The following is a 12,927-nucleotide window of genomic DNA, read 5'->3' as shown; positions in this document are numbered from 1 at the left end:
GCCGGAGAGGAAGCCAGACAGGATTTGCTTCTTTTGCTTGCACCACAATGCAGTGCTGAAAGAGGAGGAATCTACATAAAAACGCCTTCCTGGCAACGCCCAAATGCCCTGCTGCCATGCAGATAAACACTGGCAGCGGCAGCAAGTGCATGCCCACAGCCACCCCTTGTTCCTTCACACCTTGTATCAGCTGTAATCCAGTCCAGTCCAGTGCTGCCTGCTGAGCAGCACTGACCAACACTGCCTGGGCCCAGGCTTTTATCTCTGAGGCCCCATTATGATGTCAGAAAGCTGGCTCTGGAATCCTGAGGGCTCCACTATGACACGTGCAAAGTTCCGTCTGAACTTTATATAAGACGGTGAGGCTCAGTCAGTCACTCAGTGTTGCCTGAGAGGGCAACACTGCAACAGCCGGCCGCCAGGCTGTCTTTTTTTTGCACAGCTAGTTGCCTCCAGGAGGCCACAGGAGGGAGACAAGGGACTGCAAAATGGAAAATAGGCATCCACCAACTTTACAGACAACTTCTCCTTGCTCCTACAACCTCCATCCTTGCACAGTTTGTTATTCTTCTAGGTAACATAGTAACAAATCCAAATTGCTGCTCTCTTTGTAGGCAAGCAAGGCTTTGTTGCAACTGCAATTCTTACTTCTTCTTGAAATGTAGGGACGACAGTACATTCCATCACATCCATCTAGTGTACACAGGTAGGTCCATTGTGGCGGGCAGGCGAGCGGGCGGGCTGCTTTATTGGCTGTTTGCTGTTCCCCTACTCCACTCCACTATTTGACTGTTGTGCTGCATCAATCAATCAATCAATCAATCAATCAATCAATCAATCAATCAATCAATCAATCAATCAGTGGCTGGCTCAGGTGCAGCTCTTTAACTTACCTAAAAGGGAGGGCGGAGAGAAGACAAGGAAGGTGAATGAGGTGTTCCAATGTGAAATGCCGGAAACACAGAAACACAGACGACACACAACAAGAGGTGGCAATCTATTCATTAATTGCATTTAATCAATGAGCTCATTATCACTCATGCATTGTCCAACAGGTGTTGAAATAATGGGATTAAAAGGGGAGATCCCTTCAGAAAGACAGAAACAATAGCAAAGACAAAAAACACTTTTGGAATCTGCTTTTAGTCAACACATAAGGAAAGGGTGCACCGGTCCTGGAAATACTGCAATACCAGGTCAATGCGTGGAGTGGACAGAGCAAGCTCTATTTCCATCTCCCTGTTCTAAAAATCCATTTAATATATGGTCCCCAGATAGGGGACGTATCAGATATTAAACTGATAAGAACAGATACTACACTTGATCTTAGCCAAAAGGCCGAGAAGCGATAACCCGAACGGGCCGCGCGTTGCCCGAGCCTGCCCGATACTGCTGTTCAGCCCTTGCAGCGATTCAGCCTACTTCTAGGCAATTCCATGGGGCCCTGCAGGCTCACACACTCACAGCTACACGGGAGGTGAATAAAGGCCGGAGAGGAAGCCAGACAGGATTTGCTTCTTTTGCTTGCACCACAATGCAGTGCTGAAAGAGGAGGAATCTACATAAAAACGCCTTCCTGGCAACGCCCAAATGCCCTGCTGCCATGCAGATAAACACTGGCAGCGGCAGCAAGTGCATGCCCACAGCCACCCCTTGTTCCTTCACACCTTGTATCAGCTGTAATCCAGTCCAGTCCAGTGCCCAGTCCAGTGCTGCCTGCTGAGCAGCACTGACCAACACTGCCTGGGCCCAGGCTTTTATCTCTGAGGCCCCATTATGATGTCAGAAAGCTGGCTCTGGAATCCTGAGGGCTCCACTATGACACGTGCAAAGTTCCGTCTGAACTTTATATAAGACGGTGAGGCTCAGTCAGTCACTCAGTGTTGCCTGAGAGGGCAACACTGCAACAGCCGGCCGCCAGGCTGTCTTTTTTTTGCACAGCTAGTTGCCTCCAGGAGGCCACAAGAGGGAGACAAGGGACTGCAAAATGGAAAATAGGCATCCACCAACTTTACAGACAACTTCTCCTTGCTCCTACAACCTCCATCCTTGCACAGTTTGTTATTCTTCTAGGTAACATAGTAACAAATCCAAATTGCTGCTCTCTTTGTAGGCAAGCAAGGCTTTGTTGCAACTGCAATTCTTACTTCTTCTTGAAATGTAGGGACGACAGTACATTCCATCACATCCATCTAGTGTACACAGGTAGGTCCATTGTGGCGGGCAGGCGAGCGGGCGGGCTGCTTTATTGGCTGTTTGCTGTTCCCCTACTCCACTCCACTATTTGACTGTTGTGCTGCATCAATCAATCAATCAATCAATCAATCAATCAATCAATCAATCAATCAATCAATCAATCAATCAGTGGCTGGCTCAGGTGCAGCTCTTTAACTTACCTAAAAGGGAGGGCGGAGAGAAGACAAGGAAGGTGAATGAGGTGTTCCAATGTGAAATGCCGGAAACACAGAAACACAGACGACACACAACAAGAGGTGGCAATCTATTCATTAATTGCATTTAATCAATGAGCTCATTATCACTCATGCATTGTCCAACAGGTGTTGAAATAATGGGATTAAAAGGGGAGATCCCTTCAGAAAGACAGAAACAATAGCAAAGACAAAAAACACTTTTGGAATCTGCTTTTAGTCAACACATAAGGAAAGGGTGCACCGGTCCTGGAAATACTGCAATACCAGGTCAATGCGTGGAGTGGACAGAGCAAGCTCTATTTCCATCTCCCTGTTCTAAAAATCCATTTAATATATGGTCCCCAGATAGGGGACGTATCAGATATTAAACTGATAAGAACAGATACTACACTTGATCTTAGCCAAAAGGCCGAGAAGCGATAACCCGAACGGGCCGTGCGTTGCCCGAGCCTGCCCGATACTGCTGTTCAGCCCTTGCAGCGATTCAGCCTACTTCTAGGCAATTCCATGGGGCCCTGCAGGCTCACACACTCACAGCTACACGGGAGGTGAATAAAGGCCGGAGAGGAAGCCAGACAGGATTTGCTTCTTTTGCTTGCACCACAATGCAGTGCTGAAAGAGGAGGAATCTACATAAAAACGCCTTCCTGGCAACGCCCAAATGCCCTGCTGCCATGCAGATAAACACTGGCAGCGGCAGCAAGTGCATGCCCACAGCCACCCCTTGTTCCTTCACACCTTGTATCAGCTGTAATCCAGTCCAGTCCAGTGCTGCCTGCTGAGCAGCACTGACCAACACTGCCTGGGCCCAGGCTTTTATCTCTGAGGCCCCATTATGATGTCAGAAAGCTGGCTCTGGAATCCTGAGGGCTCCACTATGACACGTGCAAAGTTCCGTCTGAACTTTATATAAGACGGTGAGGCTCAGTCAGTCACTCAGTGTTGCCTGAGAGGGCAACACTGCAACAGCCGGCCGCCAGGCTGTCTTTTTTTTGCACAGCTAGTTGCCTCCAGGAGGCCACAAGAGGGAGACAAGGGACTGCAAAATGGAAAATAGGCATCCACCAACTTTACAGACAACTTCTCCTTGCTCCTACAACCTCCATCCTTGCACAGTTTGTTATTCTTCTAGGTAACATAGTAACAAATCCAAATTGCTGCTCTCTTTGTAGGCAAGCAAGGCTTTGTTGCAACTGCAATTCTTACTTCTTCTTATAATGTAGGGACGACAGTACATTCCATCACATCCATCTAGTGTACACAGGTAGGTCCATTGTGGCGGGCAGGCGAGCGGGCGGGCTGCTTTATTGGCTGTTTGCTGTTCCCCTACTCCACTCCACTATTTGACTGTTGTGCTGCATCAATCAATCAATCAATCAATCAATCAATCAATCAATCAATCAATCAGTGGCTGGCTCAGGTGCAGCTCTTTAACTTACCTAAAAGGGAGGGCGGAGAGAAGACAAGGAAGGTGAATGAGGTGTTCCAATGTGAAATGCCGGAAACACAGAAACACAGACGACACACAACAAGAGGTGGCAATCTATTCATTAATTGCATTTAATCAATGAGCTCATTATCACTCATGCATTGTCCAACAGGTGTTGAAATAATGGGATTAAAAGGGGAGATCCCTTCAGAAAGACAGAAACAATAGCAAAGACAAAAAACACTTTTGGAATCTGCTTTTAGTCAACACATAAGGAAAGGGTGCACCGGTCCTGGAAATACTGCAATACCAGGTCAATGCGTGGAGTGGACAGAGCAAGCTCTATTTCCATCTCCCTGTTCTAAAAATCCATTTAATATATGGTCCCCAGATAGGGGACGTATCAGATATTAAACTGATAAGAACAGATACTACACTTGATCTTAGCCAAAAGGCCGAGAAGCGATAACCCGAACGGGCCGCGCGTTGCCCGAGCCTGCCCGATACTGCTGTTCAGCCCTTGCAGCGATTCAGCCTACTTCTAGGCAATTCCATGGGGCCCTGCAGGCTCACACACTCACAGCTACACGGGAGGTGAATAAAGGCCGGAGAGGAAGCCAGACAGGATTTGCTTCTTTTGCTTGCACCACAATGCAGTGCTGAAAGAGGAGGAATCTACATAAAAACGCCTTCCTGGCAACGCCCAAATGCCCTGCTGCCATGCAGATAAACACTGGCAGCGGCAGCAAGTGCATGCCCACAGCCACCCCTTGTTCCTTCACACCTTGTATCAGCTGTAATCCAGTCCAGTCCAGTGCTGCCTGCTGAGCAGCACTGACCAACACTGCCTGGGCCCAGGCTTTTATCTCTGAGGCCCCATTATGATGTCAGAAAGCTGGCTCTGGAATCCTGAGGGCTCCACTATGACACGTGCAAAGTTCCGTCTGAACTTTATATAAGACGGTGAGGCTCAGTCAGTCACTCAGTGTTGCCTGAGAGGGCAACACTGCAACAGCCGGCCGCCAGGCTGTCTTTTTTTTGCACAGCTAGTTGCCTCCAGGAGGCCACAAGAGGGAGACAAGGGACTGCAAAATGGAAAATAGGCATCCACCAACTTTACAGACAACTTCTCCTTGCTCCTACAACCTCCATCCTTGCACAGTTTGTTATTCTTCTAGGTAACATAGTAACAAATCCAAATTGCTGCTCTCTTTGTAGGCAAGCAAGGCTTTGTTGCAACTGCAATTCTTACTTCTTCTTGAAATGTAGGGACGACAGTACATTCCATCACATCCATCTAGTGTACACAGGTAGGTCCATTGTGGCGGGCAGGCGAGCGGGCGGGCTGCTTTATTGGCTGTTTGCTGTTCCCCTACTCCACTCCACTATTTGACTGTTGTGCTGCATCAATCAATCAATCAATCAATCAATCAATCAATCAATCAGTGGCTGGCTCAGGTGCAGCTCTTTAACTTACCTAAAAGGGAGGGCGGAGAGAAGACAAGGAAGGTGAATGAGGTGTTCCAATGTGAAATGCCGGAAACACAGAAACACAGACGACACACAACAAGAGGTGGCAATCTATTCATTAATTGCATTTAATCAATGAGCTCATTATCACTCATGCATTGTCCAACAGGTGTTGAAATAATGGGATTAAAAGGGGAGATCCCTTCAGAAAGACAGAAACAATAGCAAAGACAAAAAACACTTTTGGAATCTGCTTTTAGTCAACACATAAGGAAAGGGTGCACCGGTCCTGGAAATACTGCAATACCAGGTCAATGCGTGGAGTGGACAGAGCAAGCTCTATTTCCATCTCCCTGTTCTAAAAATCCATTTAATATATGGTCCCCAGATAGGGGACGTATCAGATATTAAACTGATAAGAACAGATACTACACTTGATCTTAGCCAAAAGGCCGAGAAGCGATAACCCGAACGGGCCGCGCGTTGCCCGAGCCTGCCCGATACTGCTGTTCAGCCCTTGCAGCGATTCAGCCTACTTCTAGGCAATTCCATGGGGCCCTGCAGGCTCACACACTCACAGCTACACGGGAGGTGAATAAAGGCCGGAGAGGAAGCCAGACAGGATTTGCTTCTTTTGCTTGCACCACAATGCAGTGCTGAAAGAGGAGGAATCTACATAAAAACGCCTTCCTGGCAACGCCCAAATGCCCTGCTGCCATGCAGATAAACACTGGCAGCGGCAGCAAGTGCATGCCCACAGCCACCCCTTGTTCCTTCACACCTTGTATCAGCTGTAATCCAGTCCAGTCCAGTGCTGCCTGCTGAGCAGCACTGACCAACACTGCCTGGGCCCAGGCTTTTATCTCTGAGGCCCCATTATGATGTCAGAAAGCTGGCTCTGGAATCCTGAGGGCTCCACTATGACACGTGCAAAGTTCCGTCTGAACTTTATATAAGACGGTGAGGCTCAGTCAGTCACTCAGTGTTGCCTGAGAGGGCAACACTGCAACAGCCGGCCGCCAGGCTGTCTTTTTTTTGCACAGCTAGTTGCCTCCAGGAGGCCACAAGAGGGAGACAAGGGACTGCAAAATGGAAAATAGGCATCCACCAACTTTACAGACAACTTCTCCTTGCTCCTACAACCTCCATCCTTGCACAGTTTGTTATTCTTCTAGGTAACATAGTAACAAATCCAAATTGCTGCTCTCTTTGTAGGCAAGCAAGGCTTTGTTGCAACTGCAATTCTTACTTCTTCTTGAAATGTAGGGACGACAGTACATTCCATCACATCCATCTAGTGTACACAGGTAGGTCCATTGTGGCGGGCAGGCGAGCGGGCGGGCTGCTTTATTGGCTGTTTGCTGTTCCCCTACTCCACTCCACTATTTGACTGTTGTGCTGCATCAATCAATCAATCAATCAATCAATCAATCAATCAATCAATCAATCAATCAATCAATCAATCAGTGGCTGGCTCAGGTGCAGCTCTTTAACTTACCTAAAAGGGAGGGCGGAGAGAAGACAAGGAAGGTGAATGAGGTGTTCCAATGTGAAATGCCGGAAACACAGAAACACAGACGACACACAACAAGAGGTGGCAATCTATTCATTAATTGCATTTAATCAATGAGCTCATTATCACTCATGCATTGTCCAACAGGTGTTGAAATAATGGGATTAAAAGGGGAGATCCCTTCAGAAAGACAGAAACAATAGCAAAGACAAAAAACACTTTTGGAATCTGCTTTTAGTCAACACATAAGGAAAGGGTGCACCGGTCCTGGAAATACTGCAATACCAGGTCAATGCGTGGAGTGGACAGAGCAAGCTCTATTTCCATCTCCCTGTTCTAAAAATCCATTTAATATATGGTCCCCAGATAGGGGACGTATCAGATATTAAACTGATAAGAACAGATACTACACTTGATCTTAGCCAAAAGGCCGAGAAGCGATAACCCGAACGGGCCGCGCGTTGCCCGAGCCTGCCCGATACTGCTGTTCAGCCCTTGCAGCGATTCAGCCTACTTCTAGGCAATTCCATGGGGCCCTGCAGGCTCACACACTCACAGCTACACGGGAGGTGAATAAAGGCCGGAGAGGAAGCCAGACAGGATTTGCTTCTTTTGCTTGCACCACAATGCAGTGCTGAAAGAGGAGGAATCTACATAAAAACGCCTTCCTGGCAACGCCCAAATGCCCTGCTGCCATGCAGATAAACACTGGCAGCGGCAGCAAGTGCATGCCCACAGCCACCCCTTGTTCCTTCACACCTTGTATCAGCTGTAATCCAGTCCAGTCCAGTGCTGCCTGCTGAGCAGCACTGACCAACACTGCCTGGGCCCAGGCTTTTATCTCTGAGGCCCCATTATGATGTCAGAAAGCTGGCTCTGGAATCCTGAGGGCTCCACTATGACACGTGCAAAGTTCCGTCTGAACTTTATATAAGACGGTGAGGCTCAGTCAGTCACTCAGTGTTGCCTGAGAGGGCAACACTGCAACAGCCGGCCGCCAGGCTGTCTTTTTTTTGCACAGCTAGTTGCCTCCAGGAGGCCACAAGAGGGAGACAAGGGACTGCAAAATGGAAAATAGGCATCCACCAACTTTACAGACAACTTCTCCTTGCTCCTACAACCTCCATCCTTGCACAGTTTGTTATTCTTCTAGGTAACATAGTAACAAATCCAAATTGCTGCTCTCTTTGTAGGCAAGCAAGGCTTTGTTGCAACTGCAATTCTTACTTCTTCTTGAAATGTAGGGACGACAGTACATTCCATCACATCCATCTAGTGTACACAGGTAAGTCCATTGTGGCGGGCAGGCGAGCGGGCGGGCTGCTTTATTGGCTGTTTGCTGTTCCCCTACTCCACTCCACTATTTGACTGTTGTGCTGCATCAATCAATCAATCAATCAATCAATCAATCAATCAATCAATCAATCAATCAATCAATCAGTGGCTGGCTCAGGTGCAGCTCTTTAACTTACCTAAAAGGGAGGGCGGAGAGAAGACAAGGAAGGTGAATGAGGTGTTCCAATGTGAAATGCCGGAAACACAGAAACACAGACGACACACAACAAGAGGTGGCAATCTATTCATTAATTGCATTTAATCAATGAGCTCATTATCACTCATGCATTGTCCAACAGGTGTTGAAATAATGGGATTAAAAGGGGAGATCCCTTCAGAAAGACAGAAACAATAGCAAAGACAAAAAACACTTTTGGAATCTGCTTTTAGTCAACACATAAGGAAAGGGTGCACCGGTCCTGGAAATACTGCAATACCAGGTCAATGCGTGGAGTGGACAGAGCAAGCTCTATTTCCATCTCCCTGTTCTAAAAATCCATTTAATATATGGTCCCCAGATAGGGGACGTATCAGATATTAAACTGATAAGAACAGATACTACACTTGATCTTAGCCAAAAGGCCGAGAAGCGATAACCCGAACGGGCCGCGCGTTGCCCGAGCCTGCCCGATACTGCTGTTCAGCCCTTGCAGCGATTCAGCCTACTTCTAGGCAATTCCATGGGGCCCTGCAGGCTCACACACTCACAGCTACACGGGAGGTGAATAAAGGCCGGAGAGGAAGCCAGACAGGATTTGCTTCTTTTGCTTGCACCACAATGCAGTGCTGAAAGAGGAGGAATCTACATAAAAACGCCTTCCTGGCAACGCCCAAATGCCCTGCTGCCATGCAGATAAACACTGGCAGCGGCAGCAAGTGCATGCCCACAGCCACCCCTTGTTCCTTCACACCTTGTATCAGCTGTAATCCAGTCCAGTCCAGTGCTGCCTGCTGAGCAGCACTGACCAACACTGCCTGGGCCCAGGCTTTTATCTCTGAGGCCCCATTATGATGTCAGAAAGCTGGCTCTGGAATCCTGAGGGCTCCACTATGACACGTGCAAAGTTCCGTCTGAACTTTATATAAGACGGTGAGGCTCAGTCAGTCACTCAGTGTTGCCTGAGAGGGCAACACTGCAACAGCCGGCCGCCAGGCTGTCTTTTTTTTGCACAGCTAGTTGCCTCCAGGAGGCCACAAGAGGGAGACAAGGGACTGCAAAATGGAAAATAGGCATCCACCAACTTTACAGACAACTTCTCCTTGCTCCTACAACCTCCATCCTTGCACAGTTTGTTATTCTTCTAGGTAACATAGTAACAAATCCAAATTGCTGCTCTCTTTGTAGGCAAGCAAGGCTTTGTTGCAACTGCAATTCTTACTTCTTCTTGAAATGTAGGGACGACAGTACATTCCATCACATCCATCTAGTGTACACAGGTAGGTCCATTGTGGCGGGCAGGCGAGCGGGCGGGCTGCTTTATTGGCTGTTTGCTGTTCCCCTACTCCACTCCACTATTTGACTGTTGTGCTGCATCAATCAATCAATCAATCAATCAATCAATCAATCAGTGGCTGGCTCAGGTGCAGCTCTTTAACTTACCTAAAAGGGAGGGCGGAGAGAAGACAAGGAAGGTGAATGAGGTGTTCCAATGTGAAATGCCGGAAACACAGAAACACAGACGACACACAACAAGAGGTGGCAATCTATTCATTAATTGCATTTAATCAATGAGCTCATTATCACTCATGCATTGTCCAACAGGTGTTGAAATAATGGGATTAAAAGGGGAGATCCCTTCAGAAAGACAGAAACAATAGCAAAGACAAAAAACACTTTTGGAATCTGCTTTTAGTCAACACATAAGGAAAGGGTGCACCGGTCCTGGAAATACTGCAATACCAGGTCAATGCGTGGAGTGGACAGAGCAAGCTCTATTTCCATCTCCCTGTTCTAAAAATCCATTTAATATATGGTCCCCAGATAGGGGACGTATCAGATATTAAACTGATAAGAACAGATACTACACTTGATCTTAGCCAAAAGGCCGAGAAGCGATAACCCGAACGGGCCGCGCGTTGCCCGAGCCTGCCCGATACTGCTGTTCAGCCCTTGCAGCGATTCAGCCTACTTCTAGGCAATTCCATGGGGCCCTGCAGGCTCACACACTCACAGCTACACGGGAGGTGAATAAAGGCCGGAGAGGAAGCCAGACAGGATTTGCTTCTTTTGCTTGCACCACAATGCAGTGCTGAAAGAGGAGGAATCTACATAAAAACGCCTTCCTGGCAACGCCCAAATGCCCTGCTGCCATGCAGATAAACACTGGCAGCGGCAGCAAGTGCATGCCCACAGCCACCCCTTGTTCCTTCACACCTTGTATCAGCTGTAATCCAGTCCAGTCCAGTGCTGCCTGCTGAGCAGCACTGACCAACACTGCCTGGGCCCAGGCTTTTATCTCTGAGGCCCCATTATGATGTCAGAAAGCTGGCTCTGGAATCCTGAGGGCTCCACTATGACACGTGCAAAGTTCCGTCTGAACTTTATATAAGACGGTGAGGCTCAGTCAGTCACTCAGTGTTGCCTGAGAGGGCAACACTGCAACAGCCGGCCGCCAGGCTGTCTTTTTTTTGCACAGCTAGTTGCCTCCAGGAGGCCACAAGAGGGAGACAAGGGACTGCAAAATGGAAAATAGGCATCCACCAACTTTACAGACAACTTCTCCTTGCTCCTACAACCTCCATCCTTGCACAGTTTGTTATTCTTCTAGGTAACATAGTAACAAATCCAAATTGCTGCTCTCTTTGTAGGCAAGCAAGGCTTTGTTGCAACTGCAATTCTTACTTCTTCTTGAAATGTAGGGACGACAGTACATTCCATCACATCCATCTAGTGTACACAGGTAGGTCCATTGTGGCGGGCAGGCGAGCGGGCGGGCTGCTTTATTGGCTGTTTGCTGTTCCCCTACTCCACTCCACTATTTGACTGTTGTGCTGCATCAATCAATCAATCAATCAATCAATCAATCAATCAATCAATCAATCAATCAATCAATCAGTGGCTGGCTCAGGTGCAGCTCTTTAACTTACCTAAAAGGGAGGGCGGAGAGAAGACAAGGAAGGTGAATGAGGTGTTCCAATGTGAAATGCCGGAAACACAGAAACACAGACGACACACAACAAGAGGTGGCAATCTATTCATTAATTGCATTTAATCAATGAGCTCATTATCACTCATGCATTGTCCAACAGGTGTTGAAATAATGGGATTAAAAGGGGAGATCCCTTCAGAAAGACAGAAACAATAGCAAAGACAAAAAACACTTTTGGAATCTGCTTTTAGTCAACACATAAGGAAAGGGTGCACCGGTCCTGGAAATACTGCAATACCAGGTCAATGCGTGGAGTGGACAGAGCAAGCTCTATTTCCATCTCCCTGTTCTAAAAATCCATTTAATATATGGTCCCCAGATAGGGGACGTATCAGATATTAAACTGATAAGAACAGATACTACACTTGATCTTAGCCAAAAGGCCGAGAAGCGATAACCCGAACGGGCCGCGCGTTGCCCGAGCCTGCCCGATACTGCTGTTCAGCCCTTGCAGCGATTCAGCCTACTTCTAGGCAATTCCATGGGGCCCTGCAGGCTCACACACTCACAGCTACACGGGAGGTGAATAAAGGCCGGAGAGGAAGCCAGACAGGATTTGCTTCTTTTGCTTGCACCACAATGCAGTGCTGAAAGAGGAGGAATCTACATAAAAACGCCTTCCTGGCAACGCCCAAATGCCCTGCTGCCATGCAGATAAACACTGGCAGCGGCAGCAAGTGCATGCCCACAGCCACCCCTTGTTCCTTCACACCTTGTATCAGCTGTAATCCAGTCCAGTCCAGTGCTGCCTGCTGAGCAGCACTGACCAACACTGCCTGGGCCCAGGCTTTTATCTCTGAGGCCCCATTATGATGTCAGAAAGCTGGCTCTGGAATCCTGAGGGCTCCACTATGACACGTGCAAAGTTCCGTCTGAACTTTATATAAGACGGTGAGGCTCAGTCAGTCACTCAGTGTTGCCTGAGAGGGCAACACTGCAACAGCCGGCCGCCAGGCTGTCTTTTTTTTGCACAGCTAGTTGCCTCCAGGAGGCCACAAGAGGGAGACAAGGGACTGCAAAATGGAAAATAGGCATCCACCAACTTTACAGACAACTTCTCCTTGCTCCTACAACCTCCATCCTTGCACAGTTTGTTATTCTTCTAGGTAACATAGTAACAAATCCAAATTGCTGCTCTCTTTGTAGGCAAGCAAGGCTTTGTTGCAACTGCAATTCTTACTTCTTCTTGAAATGTAGGGACGACAGTACATTCCATCACATCCATCTAGTGTACACAGGTAGGTCCATTGTGGCGGGCAGGCGAGCGGGCGGGCTGCTTTATTGGCTGTTTGCTGTTCCCCTACTCCACTCCACTATTTGACTGTTGTGCTGCATCAATCAATCAATCAATCAATCAATCAATCAATCAATCAATCAATCAATCAATCAATCAGTGGCTGGCTCAGGTGCAGCTCTTTAACTTACCTAAAAGGGAGGGCGGAGAGAAGACAAGGAAGGTGAATGAGGTGTTCCAATGTGAAATGCCGGAAACACAGAAACACAGACGACACACAACAAGAGGTGGCAATCTATTCATTAATTGCATTTAATCAATGAGCTCATTATCACTCATGCATTGTCCAACAGGTGTTGAAATAA

General features: G+C 47.8%; 8 non-coding genes across 8 annotated transcripts; all 8 read right to left on the bottom strand.

The window, feature by feature from the left end:
• Nucleotides 1–1,159: 1,159 nt before the first annotated feature.
• Nucleotides 1,160–1,350, bottom strand: LOC142687078 (U2 spliceosomal RNA). Its single transcript, XR_012856358.1, has one exon. It is a non-coding gene; the product is annotated as a U2 spliceosomal RNA (small nuclear RNA).
• Nucleotides 1,351–2,662: 1,312 nt separating this feature from the next.
• On the bottom strand, nt 2,663–2,853 carry LOC142687077 (U2 spliceosomal RNA). The gene has a single exon (XR_012856357.1). It is a non-coding gene; the product is annotated as a U2 spliceosomal RNA (small nuclear RNA).
• A 1,284-nt stretch (nt 2,854–4,137) lies between these two features.
• On the bottom strand, nt 4,138–4,328 carry LOC142687076 (U2 spliceosomal RNA). Its single transcript, XR_012856356.1, has one exon. It is a non-coding gene; the product is annotated as a U2 spliceosomal RNA (small nuclear RNA).
• Nucleotides 4,329–5,604: 1,276 nt separating this feature from the next.
• LOC142687074 (U2 spliceosomal RNA) lies at nt 5,605–5,795 on the bottom strand. Its single transcript, XR_012856354.1, has one exon. It is a non-coding gene; the product is annotated as a U2 spliceosomal RNA (small nuclear RNA).
• Nucleotides 5,796–7,095: 1,300 nt separating this feature from the next.
• LOC142687072 (U2 spliceosomal RNA) lies at nt 7,096–7,286 on the bottom strand. The gene has a single exon (XR_012856353.1). It is a non-coding gene; the product is annotated as a U2 spliceosomal RNA (small nuclear RNA).
• A 1,296-nt stretch (nt 7,287–8,582) lies between these two features.
• Nucleotides 8,583–8,773, bottom strand: LOC142687071 (U2 spliceosomal RNA). Its single transcript, XR_012856352.1, has one exon. It is a non-coding gene; the product is annotated as a U2 spliceosomal RNA (small nuclear RNA).
• Nucleotides 8,774–10,045: 1,272 nt separating this feature from the next.
• LOC142687070 (U2 spliceosomal RNA) lies at nt 10,046–10,236 on the bottom strand. The gene has a single exon (XR_012856351.1). It is a non-coding gene; the product is annotated as a U2 spliceosomal RNA (small nuclear RNA).
• A 1,296-nt stretch (nt 10,237–11,532) lies between these two features.
• Nucleotides 11,533–11,723, bottom strand: LOC142687069 (U2 spliceosomal RNA). Its single transcript, XR_012856350.1, has one exon. It is a non-coding gene; the product is annotated as a U2 spliceosomal RNA (small nuclear RNA).
• Between the last annotated feature and the right edge of the window lie 1,204 nt (nt 11,724–12,927).

This window comes from Rhinoderma darwinii, assembly GCF_050947455.1.
Source record: "Rhinoderma darwinii isolate aRhiDar2 chromosome 5 unlocalized genomic scaffold, aRhiDar2.hap1 SUPER_5_unloc_19, whole genome shotgun sequence".
Taxonomy (NCBI): domain Eukaryota; kingdom Metazoa; phylum Chordata; class Amphibia; order Anura; family Rhinodermatidae; genus Rhinoderma; species Rhinoderma darwinii.
This window is presented reverse-complemented; position numbering and strand designations above follow the sequence as displayed.